The sequence below is a fragment of the Syngnathus acus genome, chromosome 3 (assembly GCF_901709675.1).
Source record: "Syngnathus acus chromosome 3, fSynAcu1.2, whole genome shotgun sequence".
NCBI lineage: Eukaryota > Metazoa > Chordata > Actinopteri > Syngnathiformes > Syngnathidae > Syngnathus > Syngnathus acus.
In genome coordinates, this window is record NC_051089.1 from 17,157,053 (window position 1) to 17,169,545 (window position 12,493).

Sequence of the window (12,493 nt, forward strand, 5' to 3'; positions counted from 1 at the left end):
AACAAGTGACATGTAATTGCACACCCCCATAGTTTTGTTAAAAAATAATTCTATTTAAAGCTTGAAATTGGAGGATAAATTGTTTGTCCACCAGCATCCAGGTTAGTGCTGCCCTACTGAGCTTTGTTCATAATTTAATGAAGCCTGAACACAACTGAGGCGAAACGATGTGAGTGACAATCAGAATCCAGTTGTTGGAACCGAATGCTCGTTTGCCGATTAGAGGACATCATGAATGACTAGTGCTGAGCAGCAGAGTGGCGCAGCGGGAGCGTGCTGGGCCCATAACCCAGAGGTCGGTGGATCGAAACCATCCTCTGCTATTTGGAACTTGTGGCGTTTGGAAAGCTTTTATCTGCGAAAATTAAAGAATAAAAAAATACAAGCTAAAAGTCTTTACAAACTAAAACCCACACAGAAGAACATACACAAACGAGTGACATGTAATTGCACACCCCCAAAGTTTTGTTAAAAAATAATTTTATTTAAAGCGTGAAATTGGAGGATAAATTGTTTGTCCACCAGCATCCAGGTTAGTGCTGCCCTACTGAGCTTTGTTCATAATGTAATGAAGCCTGAACACAACTGAGGCGAAACAATATGAGTGACAATCAGAATCCAGTTGCAAATTGGAACCAAATGCTCGTTTGCCGATTAGAGGACATCATGAATGACTAGTGCTGAGCAGCAGAGTGGCGCAGCGGAAGCGTGCTGGGCCCATAACCCAGAGGTCGATGGATCGAAACCATCCTCTGCTATTTGAAACTTGTGGCGTTTGGAAAGCTTTTATCGGCTAAAATAAAACAATACAAAAATACAAGCTAAAAGCTTTACAAACTAAAGAACATACACAAACAAGTGACATGTAATTGCACACCCCCATAATTTTGTTAAAAAATAATTCTATTTAAAGCTTGAAATTGGAGGATAAATTGTTTGTCCACCAGCATCCAGGTTAGTGCTGCCCTACTGAGCTTTGTTCATAATGTAATGAAGCCTGAACACAACTGAGGCGAAACAATACGAGTGACAATCAGAATCCAGTTGCGAGTTGGAACCGAATGCTCGTTTGCCGATTAGAGGACATCATGAATGACTTGTGCTGCGCAGCAGAGTGGCGCAGCGGCAGCGTGCTGGGCCCATAACCCAGAGGTCGATGGATCGAAACCATCCTCTGCTATTTGGAACTTGTGGCGTTTGGAAAGCTTTTATCTGATACAAAAATACAAGCTAAAAGCTTTACAAACTAAAGAACATACACAAACAAGTGACATGTAATTGCACACCCCCATAGTTTTGTTAAAAAATGATTCTATTTAAAGCTTGAAATTGGAGGATAAATTGTTTGTCCACCAGCATCCAGGTGAGTGCTGCCCTACTGAGCTTTGTTCATAATGTAATGAAGCCTGAACACAACTGAGGCGAAACAATATGAGTGACAATCAGAATCCAGTTGAGTTGGAACCGAATGCTCGTTTGCCGATTAGAGGACATCATGAATGACTAGTGCTGCGCAGCAGAGTGGCGCAGCGGGAGAGTGCTGGCCCCATAACCCAGAGGTCGATGGATCAAAACCATCCTCTGCTGTTTGGAACTTGTGGCGTTTGGAAAGCTTTTATCTGCGAAAATAAAAGAATAAAAAAATACAAGCTAAAAGTCTTTACAAACTAAAACCCACACAGAAGAACATACACAAACGAGTGACATGTAATTGCACACCCCCATAGTTTTGTTAAAAAATAATTTTATTTAAAGCGTGAAATTGGAGGATAAATTGTTTGTCCACCAGCATCCAGGTTAGTGCTGCCCTACTGAGCTTTGTTCATAATGTAATGAAGCCAGAACACAACTGAGGCGAAACAATATGAGTGACAATCAGAATCCAGTTGCGAATTGGAACCAAATGCTCGTTTGCCGATTAGAGGACATCATGAATGACTAGTGCTGAGCAGCAGAGTGGCGCAGCGGAAGCGTGCTGGGCCCATAACCCAGAGGTCGATGGATCGAAACCATCCTCTGCTATTTGAAACTTGTGGCGTTTGGAAAGCTTTTATCTGCTAAAATAAAACAATACAAAAATACAAGCTAAAAGCTTTACAAACTAAAAACCACACTAAAGAACATACACAAACTAGAATGTGCAATTTCTGGAGAAATTGCGTGTGAAGGCGAAATGTATGAATAACTTCTTCGGGGAATGCTGCCGAATGACGTTGAAACGTGTTGAATTACTTGAGAAATGTAGAAATTTTGGAGAATTTGTGTTGAATTTCAAAATAAAAGATGTGAAGTTTTTGGTAAGTGGGAAGTTGTGGAATAGGTAGGCAAAAGATGAACAGTTGAAAGTTGGAATGGGTTGAATCAGTTGAAAAATGTAGAAATGAGAAGGGAAAAAGGAATTGGGTGTGAATTTCAAAATAAAAGATGTGAGGTTTTTGGGAAGTTGTGGAATAGGTAGAAAAATGATGAACAGTTGAAAGTTGGAATGGGTTGAATCGGTTGAAAAATGTAGAAATGAGAAGGGAAAAAGGAATTGGGTGTGAATTTCAAAATAAAAGATGTGAAGTTTTTGGGAAGTTGTGGAATAGGTAGAAAAATGATGAACAGTTGAAAGTTGGAATGGGTTGAATCGGTTGAAAAATGTAGAAATGAGATGGGGAAAAGGAATTGGGTGTGAATTTCAAAATAAAAGATTTGAAGTTTTTGGTAAGTGGGAAGTTGTGGAATAGGTAGAAAAATGATGAACAGTTGAAAGTTGGAATGGGTTGAATCGTTTGAAAAATGTAGAAATGAGAAGGGAAAAATGAATTGGGTGTGAATTTCAAAATAAAAGATGTGAAGTTTTTGGGAAGTGGGAAGTTGTGGAATAGGTAGAAAAATGATGAACAGTTGAAAGTTGGAATGGGTTGAATCGGTTGAAAAATGTAGAAATGAGAAGGGAAAAAGGAATTGGGTGTGAATTTCAAAATAAAAGATGTGAAGTTTTTGGGAAGTTGTGGAATAGGTAGAAAAATGATGAACAGTTGAAAGTTGGAATGGGTTGAATCGGTTGAAAAATGTAGAAATGAGAAGGGAAAAAGGAATTGGGTGTGAATTTCAAAATAAAAGATGTGAAGTTTTTGGGAAGTTGTGGAATAGGTAGAAAAATGATGAACAGTTGAAAGTTGGAATGGGTTGAATCGGTTGAAAAATGTAGAAATGAGATGGGGAAAAGGAATTGGGTGTGAATTTCAAAATAAAAGATTTGAAGTTTTTGGTAAGTGGGAAGTTGTGGAATAGGTAGAAAAATGATGAACAGTTGAAAGTTGGAATGGGTTGAATCGGTTGAAAAATGTAGAAATGAGAAGGGAAAAATGAATTGGGTGTGAATTTCAAAATAAAAGATGTGAAGTTTTTGGGAAGTGGGAAGTTGTGGAATAGGTAGAAAAATGATGAACAGTTGAAAGTTGGAATGGGTTGAATCGGTTGAAAAATGTAGAAATGAGAAGGGAAAAAGGAATTGGGTGTGAATTTCAAAATAAAAGATGTGAAGTTTTTGGGAAGTTGTGGAATAGGTAGAAAAATGATGAACAGTTGAAAGTTGGAATGGGTTGAATCGGTTGAAAAATGTAGAAATGAGAAGGGAAAAAGGAATTGGGTGTGAATTTCAAAATAAAAGATGTGAAGTTTTTGGGAAGTTGTGGAATAGGTAGAAAAATGATGAACAGTTGAAAGTTGGAATGGGTTGAATCGGTTGAAAAATGTAGAAATGAGATGGGGAAAAGGAATTGGGTGTGAATTTCAAAATAAAAGATTTGAAGTTTTTGGTAAGTGGGAAGTTGTGGAATAGGTAGAAAAATGATGAACAGTTGAAAGTTGGAATGGGTTGAATCGTTTGAAAAATGTAGAAATGAGAAGGGAAAAATGAATTGGGTGTGAATTTCAAAATAAAAGATGTGAAGTTTTTGGGAAGTGGGAAGTTGTGGAATAGGTAGAAAAATGATGAACAGTTGAAAGTTGGAATGGGTTGAATCGGTTGAAAAATGTAGAAATGAGAAGGGAAAAAGGAATTGGGTGTGAATTTCAAAATAAAAGATGTGAAGTTTTTGGGAAGTTGTGGAATAGGTAGAAAAATGATGAACAGTTGAAAGTTGGAATGGGTTGAATCGGTTGAAAAATGTAGAAATGAGAAGGGAAAAAGGAAATATTGGAGAATTGGGTGTGAATTTCAAAATAAAAGATGTGAAGTTTTTGGTAAGTGGGAAGTTGTGGAATAGGTAGGCAAAAGATGAACAGTTGAAAGTTGGAATGGGTTGAATCGGTTGAAAAATGTAGAAATGAGATGGGGAAAAGGAATTGGGTGTGAATTTCAAAATAAAAGATTTGAAGTTTTTGGTAAGTGGGAAGTTGTGGAATAGGTAGAAAAATGATGAACAGTTGAAAGTTGGAATGGGTTGAATCGTTTGAAAAATGTAGAAATGAGAAGGGAAAAAGGAATTGGGTGTGAATTTCAAAATAAAAGATGTGAAGTTTTTGGGAAGTTGTGGAATAGGTAGAAAAATGATGAACAGTTGAAAGTTGGAATGGGTTGAATCGGTTGAAAAATGTAGAAATGAGAAGGGAAAAAGGAAATATTGGAGAATTGGGTGTGAATTTCAAAATAAAAGATGTGAAGTTTTTGGTAAGTGGGAAGTTGTGGAATAGGTAGGCAAAAGATGAACAGTTGAAAGTTGGAATGGGTTGAATCGGTTGAAAAATGTAGAAATGAGAGGTGAAAAATGTGAAATGTCGAATGTCCCATTAAGAATGAATGGGGAAAATTTGTCGGAATTTTGGGAATTCTGCGAAAACGGAAAATTTTCGGAACGAGAAAAATGGAAGCCACCCTTTCCTGAATATTTGGAATACGTGAAAAGTGGAATGGAGTGAATCGGATGAATTTTGTGGAAGAAGAAGCGGGACAAAAAAGTGAGGAGAATAAAATAGAATAATAATAATAAAGTAAATGGAGTAGAATAACATATGTGTGAAGGCCATCGCCTTCACACAACAAGTGACATGTAATTGCACACCCCCATAGTTTTGTTAAAAAATAATTCTATTTAAAGCTTGAAATTGGAGGATAAATTGTTTGTCCACCAGCATCCAGGTTAGTGCTGCCCTACTGAGCTTTGTTCTTAATGTAATGAAGCCTGAACACAACTGAGGCGAAACAATATGAGTGACAATCAGAATCCAGTTGCGAATTGGAACCAAATGCTCGTTTGCCGATTAGAGGACATCGTGAATGACTAGTGCTGAGCAGCAGAGTGGCGCAGCGGAAGCGTGCTAGGCCCATAACCCAGAGGTCGATGGATCGAAACCATCCTCTGCTATTTGGAACTTGTGGCGTTTGGAAAGCTTTTATCTGCTAAAATAAAACAATACAAAAATACAAGCTAAAAGCTTTACAAACTAAAGAACATAAACAAACTAGAATGTGCAATTTCTGGAGAAATTGCGTGTGAAGGCGAAATGTATGAATAACTTCTTCGGGGAATGCTGCCGAATGACGTTGAAACGTGTTGAATTACTTGAGAAATGTAGAAATTTTGGAGAATTTGTGTTGAATTTCAAAATAAAAGATGTGAAGTTTTTGGTAAGTGGGAAGTTGTGGAATAGGTAGGCAAAAGATGAACAGTTGAAAGTTGGAATGGGTTGAATCGGTTGAAAAATGTAGAAATTAGAGTAGAAAAACGAAATTGTGGAGAATTTGGTCGAATTTCAAATTTGAAATTACAATTGAAATTTGGAATGGGTTGAATCGGTAGAAAAAAGTAGAAATTCGAGTAGAAAAACGAAATTTTGAAGAATTTGGTCGAATTTCAAATTTGAAAATTTGTAATTACAATTGAAAGTTGGAAATGGGTTGAATCGGTTGAAAGATGTAGAAATTAGAGTAGAAAAACGAAATTATGGAAAATTTGGTCGAATTTCAAATTTGAAAATGAGGAATTACAATTGAAACTTGGAATGGGTTGAATCGGTTGAAAAATATAGAAATTAGAGTAGAAAAACGAGAATTTGGAGAATTTGGTCGAATTTCAAATTAGAAAGTTTGGAATTACAATTGAAAGTTGGAATGGGATGAATCGGTTAAAAAATGTAGAAATTAGAGTAGAAAAACGAAATTTTGGAGAATTTGGTCGAATTTCAAATTAGAAAATTCGGAATTACAATTGAAAGTTGGAATCGGTTGAATCAGTTGAAAAATGTAGAAATTAGAGTAGAAAAACAAAATTTTGGAGAATTTGGTCGAATTTCAAATTTGAAAATTAGGAATTACAATTGAAACTTGGAATGGGTTGAATCGGTTGAAAAATATAGAAATTAGAGTAGAAAAACGAGAATTTGGAGAATTTGGTCGAATTTCAAATTTGAAAATTAGGAATGACAATTGAAAGTTGGAATGGGTTGAATCGGTTGAAAAATGTAGAAATTAGAGTAGAAAAACGGAATTTAGGAGAATTTGGTCGAATTTCAAATTTTCTGTAAGTGGGAAGTTGTGGAATAGGTAGGCAAAAGGTTGAAAGTTGGAATGGGTTGAATCGGTTGAAAAATGTAGAAATTAGAGTAGAAAAACGAAATTTTGGAGAATTTGGTTGAATTTCAAATTTGGAATTTTTGGTAAGTGGGAAGTTGTGGAATAGGTAGGCAAAAGGTTGAAAGTTGGAATGGGTTGAATCGGTTGAAAAATGTAGAAATTAGAGTAGAAAAACGAAATTTTGGAGAATTTGGTTGAATTTCAAATTTGGAATTTGTGGTATGTGGGAAGTTGTGGAATAGGTAGGCAAAAGGTTGAAAGTTGGAATGGGTTGAATCGGTTGAAAAATGTAGAAATTAGAGTAGAAAAACTAAATTTGAGAATTTGGTTGAATTTCAAATTTGGAATTTTTGTTAAGTGGGAAGTTGTGGAATAGGTAGGCAAAAGGTTGAAAGTTGGAATGGGTTGAATCGGTTGAAAAATGTAGAAATTAGAGTAGAAAAACGAAATTTTAGAGAATTTTGGTTGAATTTCAAATTTGAAAATTTGGAATTTTTGGTAAGTGGGAAGTTGTGGAATAGGTAGGCAAAAGATGAACAGTTGAAAGTTGGAATGGGTTGAATCGGTTGAAAAATGTAGAAATTAGAGTAGAAAAACGAAATTTTAGAGAAATTTGGTTGAATTTCAAATTTGGAATTTTTGGTAAGTGGGAAGTTGTGGAATAGGTAGGCAAAAGATGAACAGTTGAAAGTTGGAATGGGTTGAATCGGTTGAAAAATGTAGAAATGAGAGGTGAAAAACGAAATTTTGTGAAATGTCGAATGTGACATTAAGAATGAATGGGGAAAAATTTGTCGGAATTCTGGGAATTTTGCGAAAACGGAAAATTTTCGGAACGAGAAAAATGGAAGCCACCCTTTCGTGAATATTTGGAATACGTGAAAAGTGGAATGGAGTGAATCGGATGAATTTTGTGGAAGAAGAAGCGGGACAGAAAAGTGAGGAGAATAAAATAGAAGAATAATAATAATAACTAGAATGTGCAATTTCTGGAGAAATTGCGTGTGAAGGCGAAATGTATGAATAACTTCTTCGGGGAATGCTGCGGAATGACGTTGAAACGTGTTGAATTACTTGAGAAATGTAGAAATTTTGGAGAATTTGTGTTGAATTTCAAAATAAAAGATGTGAAGTTTTTGGTAAGTGGGAAGTTGTGGAATAGGTAGGCAAAAGATGAAAGGTTGAAAGTTGGAATGGGTTGAATCGGTTGAAAAATGTAGAAATGAGAAGGGAAAAAGGAATTGGGTGTGAATTTCAAAATAAAAGATGTGAAGTTTTTGGGAAGTTGTGGAATAGGTAGAAAAATGATGAACAGTTGAAAGTTGGAATGGGTTGAATCGGTTGGAAAATGTAGAAATGAGATGGGGAAAAGGAATTGGGTGTGAATTTCAAAATAAAAGATGTGAAGTTTTTGGTAAGTGGGAAGTTGTGGAATAGGTAGAAAAATGATGAACAGTTGAAAGTTGGAATTGGTTGAATCGGTTGAAAAATGTAGAAATGAGAAGGGAAAAAGGAATTGGGTGTGAATTTCAAAATAAAAGATGTGAAGTTTTTGGGAAGTTGTGGAATAGGTAGAAAAATGATGAACAGTTGAAAGTTGGAATGGGTTGAATCGGTTGAAAAATGTAGAAATGAGATGGGGAAAAGGAATTGGGTGTGAATTTCAAAATAAAAGATGTGAAGTTTTTGGTAAGTGGGAAGTTGTGGAATAGGTAGAAAAATGATGAACAGTTGAAAGTTGGAATTGGTTGAATCGGTTGAAAAATGTAGAAATGAGAAGGGAAAAAGGAATTGGGTGTGAATTTCAAAATAAAAGATGTGAAGTTTTTGGGAAGTTGTGGAATAGGTAGAAAGATAATGAACAGTTGAAAGTTGGAATGGGTTGAATCGGTTGAAAAATGTAGAAATGAGAAGGGAAAAATGAATTGGGTGTGAATTTCAAAATAAAAGATGTGAAGTTTTTGGGAAGTGGGAAGTTGTGGAATAGGTAGAAAAATGATGAACAGTTGAAAGTTGGAATGGGTTGAATCGGTTGAAAAATGTAGAAATGAGAAGGGAAAAAGGAATTGGGTGTGAATTTCAAAATAAAAGATGTGAAGTTTTTGGGAAGTTGTGGAATAGGTAGAAAAATGATGAACAGTTGAAAGTTGGAATGGGTTGAATCGGTTGAAAAATGTAGAAATGAGAAGGGAAAAAGGAATTGGGTGTGAATTTCAAAATAAAAGATGTGAAGTTTTTGGGAAGTTGTGGAATAGGTAGAAAAATGATGAACAGTTGAAAGTTGGAATGGGTTGAATCGGTTGAAAAATGTAGAAATGAGATGGGGAAAAGGAATTGGGTGTGAATTTCAAAATAAAAGATTTGAAGTTTTTGGTAAGTGGGAAGTTGTGGAATAGGTAGAAAAATGATGAACAGTTGAAAGTTGGAATGGGTTGAATCGTTTGAAAAATGTAGAAATGAGAAGGGAAAAATGAATTGGGTGTGAATTTCAAAATAAAAGATGTGAAGTTTTTGGGAAGTGGGAAGTTGTGGAATAGGTAGAAAAATGATGAACAGTTGAAAGTTGGAATGGGTTGAATCGGTTGAAAAATGTAGAAATGAGAAGGGAAAAAGGAATTGGGTGTGAATTTCAAAATAAAAGATGTGAAGTTTTTGGGAAGTTGTGGAATAGGTAGAAAAATGATGAACAGTTGAAAGTTGGAATGGGTTGAATCGGTTGAAAAATGTAGAAATGAGAAGGGAAAAAGGAATTGGGTGTGAATTTCAAAATAAAAGATGTGAAGTTTTTGGGAAGTTGTGGAATAGGTAGAAAAATGATGAACAGTTGAAAGTTGGAATGGGTTGAATCGGTTGAAAAATGTAGAAATGAGATGGGGAAAAGGAATTGGGTGTGAATTTCAAAATAAAAGATTTGAAGTTTTTGGTAAGTGGGAAGTTGTGGAATAGGTAGAAAAATGATGAACAGTTGAAAGTTGGAATGGGTTGAATCGTTTGAAAAATGTAGAAATGAGAAGGGAAAAATGAATTGGGTGTGAATTTCAAAATAAAAGATGTGAAGTTTTTGGGAAGTGGGAAGTTGTGGAATAGGTAGAAAAATGATGAACAGTTGAAAGTTGGAATGGGTTGAATCGGTTGAAAAATGTAGAAATGAGAAGGGAAAAAGGAATTGGGTGTGAATTTCAAAATAAAAGATGTGAAGTTTTTGGGAAGTTGTGGAATAGGTAGAAAAATGATGAACAGTTGAAAGTTGGAATGGGTTGAATCGGTTGAAAAATGTAGAAATGAGAAGGGAAAAAGGAAATATTGGAGAATTGGGTGTGAATTTCAAAATAAAAGATGTGAAGTTTTTGGTAAGTGGGAAGTTGTGGAATAGGTAGGCAAAAGATGAACAGTTGAAAGTTGGAATGGGTTGAATCGGTTGAAAAATGTAGAAATGAGATGGGGAAAAGGAATTGGGTGTGAATTTCAAAATAAAAGATTTGAAGTTTTTGGTAAGTGGGAAGTTGTGGAATAGGTAGAAAAATGATGAACAGTTGAAAGTTGGAATGGGTTGAATCGTTTGAAAAATGTAGAAATGAGAAGGGAAAAAGGAATTGGGTGTGAATTTCAAAATAAAAGATGTGAAGTTTTTGGGAAGTTGTGGAATAGGTAGAAAAATGATGAACAGTTGAAAGTTGGAATGGGTTGAATCGGTTGAAAAATGTAGAAATGAGAAGGGAAAAAGGAAATATTGGAGAATTGGGTGTGAATTTCAAAATAAAAGATGTGAAGTTTTTGGTAAGTGGGAAGTTGTGGAATAGGTAGGCAAAAGATGAACAGTTGAAAGTTGGAATGGGTTGAATCGGTTGAAAAATGTAGAAATGAGAGGTGAAAAATGTGAAATGTCGAATGTCCCATTAAGAATGAATGGGGAAAATTTGTCGGAATTTTGGGAATTCTGCGAAAACGGAAAATTTTCGGAACGAGAAAAATGGAAGCCACCCTTTCCTGAATATTTGGAATACGTGAAAAGTGGAATGGAGTGAATCGGATGAATTTTGTGGAAGAAGAAGCGGGACAAAAAAGTGAGGAGAATAAAATAGAATAATAATAATAAAGTAAATGGAGTAGAATAACATATGTGTGAAGGCCATCGCCTTCACACAATAATAATAATAATAAAGTGAATGGAGTAGAATAACATATGTGTGAAGGCCATCGCCTTCACACAACAAGTGACATGTAATTGCACACCCCCATAGTTTTGTTAAAAAATAATTCTATTTAAAGCTTGAAATTGGAGGATAAATTGTTTGTCCACCAGCATCCAGGTTAGTGCTGCCCTACTGAGCTTTGTTCATAATGTAATGAAGCCTGAACACAACTGAGGCGAAACTATATGAGTGACAATCAGAATCCAGTTGCGAGTTGGAACCGAATGCTCGTTTGCCGATTAGAGGACATCATGAATGACTAGTGCTGAGCAGCAGAGTGGCGCAGCGGGAGCGTGCTGGGCCCATAACCCAGGGGTCGATGGATCGAAACCATCCTCTGCTATTTGGAACTTGTGGCGTTTGGAAAGCTTTTATCTGCGAAAATAAAAGAATAAAAAAATACAAGCTAAAAGTCTTTACAAACTAAAACCCACACTAAAGAACATACACAAACAAGTGACATGTAATTGCACCCCCCCATAGTTTTGTTAAAAAATAATTCCATTTAAAGCTTGAAATTGGAGTACAAATTGTTTGTCCACCAGCATCCAGGTTAGTGCTGCCCTACTGAGCTTTGTTCATAATGTAATGAAGCCTGAACACAACTGAGGCGAAACTATATGAGTGACAATCAGAATCCAGTTGCGAGTTGGAACCGAATGCTCGTTTGCCGATTAGAGGACATCATGAATGACTAGTGCTGAGCAGCAGAGTGGCGCAGCGGGAGCGTGCTGGGCCCATAACCCAGGGGTCGATGGATCGAAACCATCCTCTGCTATTTGGAACTTGTGGCGTTTGGAAAGCTTTTATCTGCGAAAATAAAAGAATAAAAAAATACAAGCTAAAAGTCTTTACAAACTAAAACCCACACTAAAGAACATACACAAACAAGTGACATGTAATTGCACCCCCCCATAGTTTTGTTAAAAAATAATTCCATTTAAAGCTTGAAATTGGAGTACAAATTGTTTGTCCACCAGCATCCAGGTTAGTGCTGCCCTACTGAGCTTTGTTCATAATGTAATGAAGCCTGAACACAACTGAGGCGAAACAATATGAGTGACAATCAGAATCCAGTTGCGAGTTGGAACCGAATGCTCGTTTGCCGATTAGAGGACATCATGAATGACTAGTGCTGAGCAGCAGAGTGGCGCAGCGGGAGCGTGCTGGGCCCATAACCCAGAGGTCGATGGATCGAAACCATCCTCTGCTATTTGGAACTTGTGGCGTTTGGAAAGCTTTTATCTGCGAAAATAAAAGAATAAAAAAATACAAGCTAAAAGTCTTTACAAACTAAAACCCACACAGAAGAACATACACAAACGAGTGACATGTAATTGCACACCCCCATAGTTTTGTTAAAAAATAATTTTATTTAAAGCGTGAAATTGGAGGATAAATTGTTTGTCCACCAGCATCCAGGTTAGTGCTGCCCTACTGAGCTTTGTTCATAATGTAATGAAGCCTGAACACAACTGAGGCGAAACAATATGAGTGACAATCAGAATCCAGTTGCGAATTGGAACCGAATGCTCGTTCGCCGATTAGAGGACATCATGAATGACTAGTGCTGAGCAGCAGAGTGGCGCAGCGGAAGCGTGCTGGGCCCATAACCCAGAGGTCGATGGATCAAAACCATCCTCTGCTATTTGAAACTTGTGGCGTTTGGAAAGCTTTTATCTGCTAAAATAAAACAATACAAAAATACAAGCTAAAAGCTTTACAAACTAAAAACCAC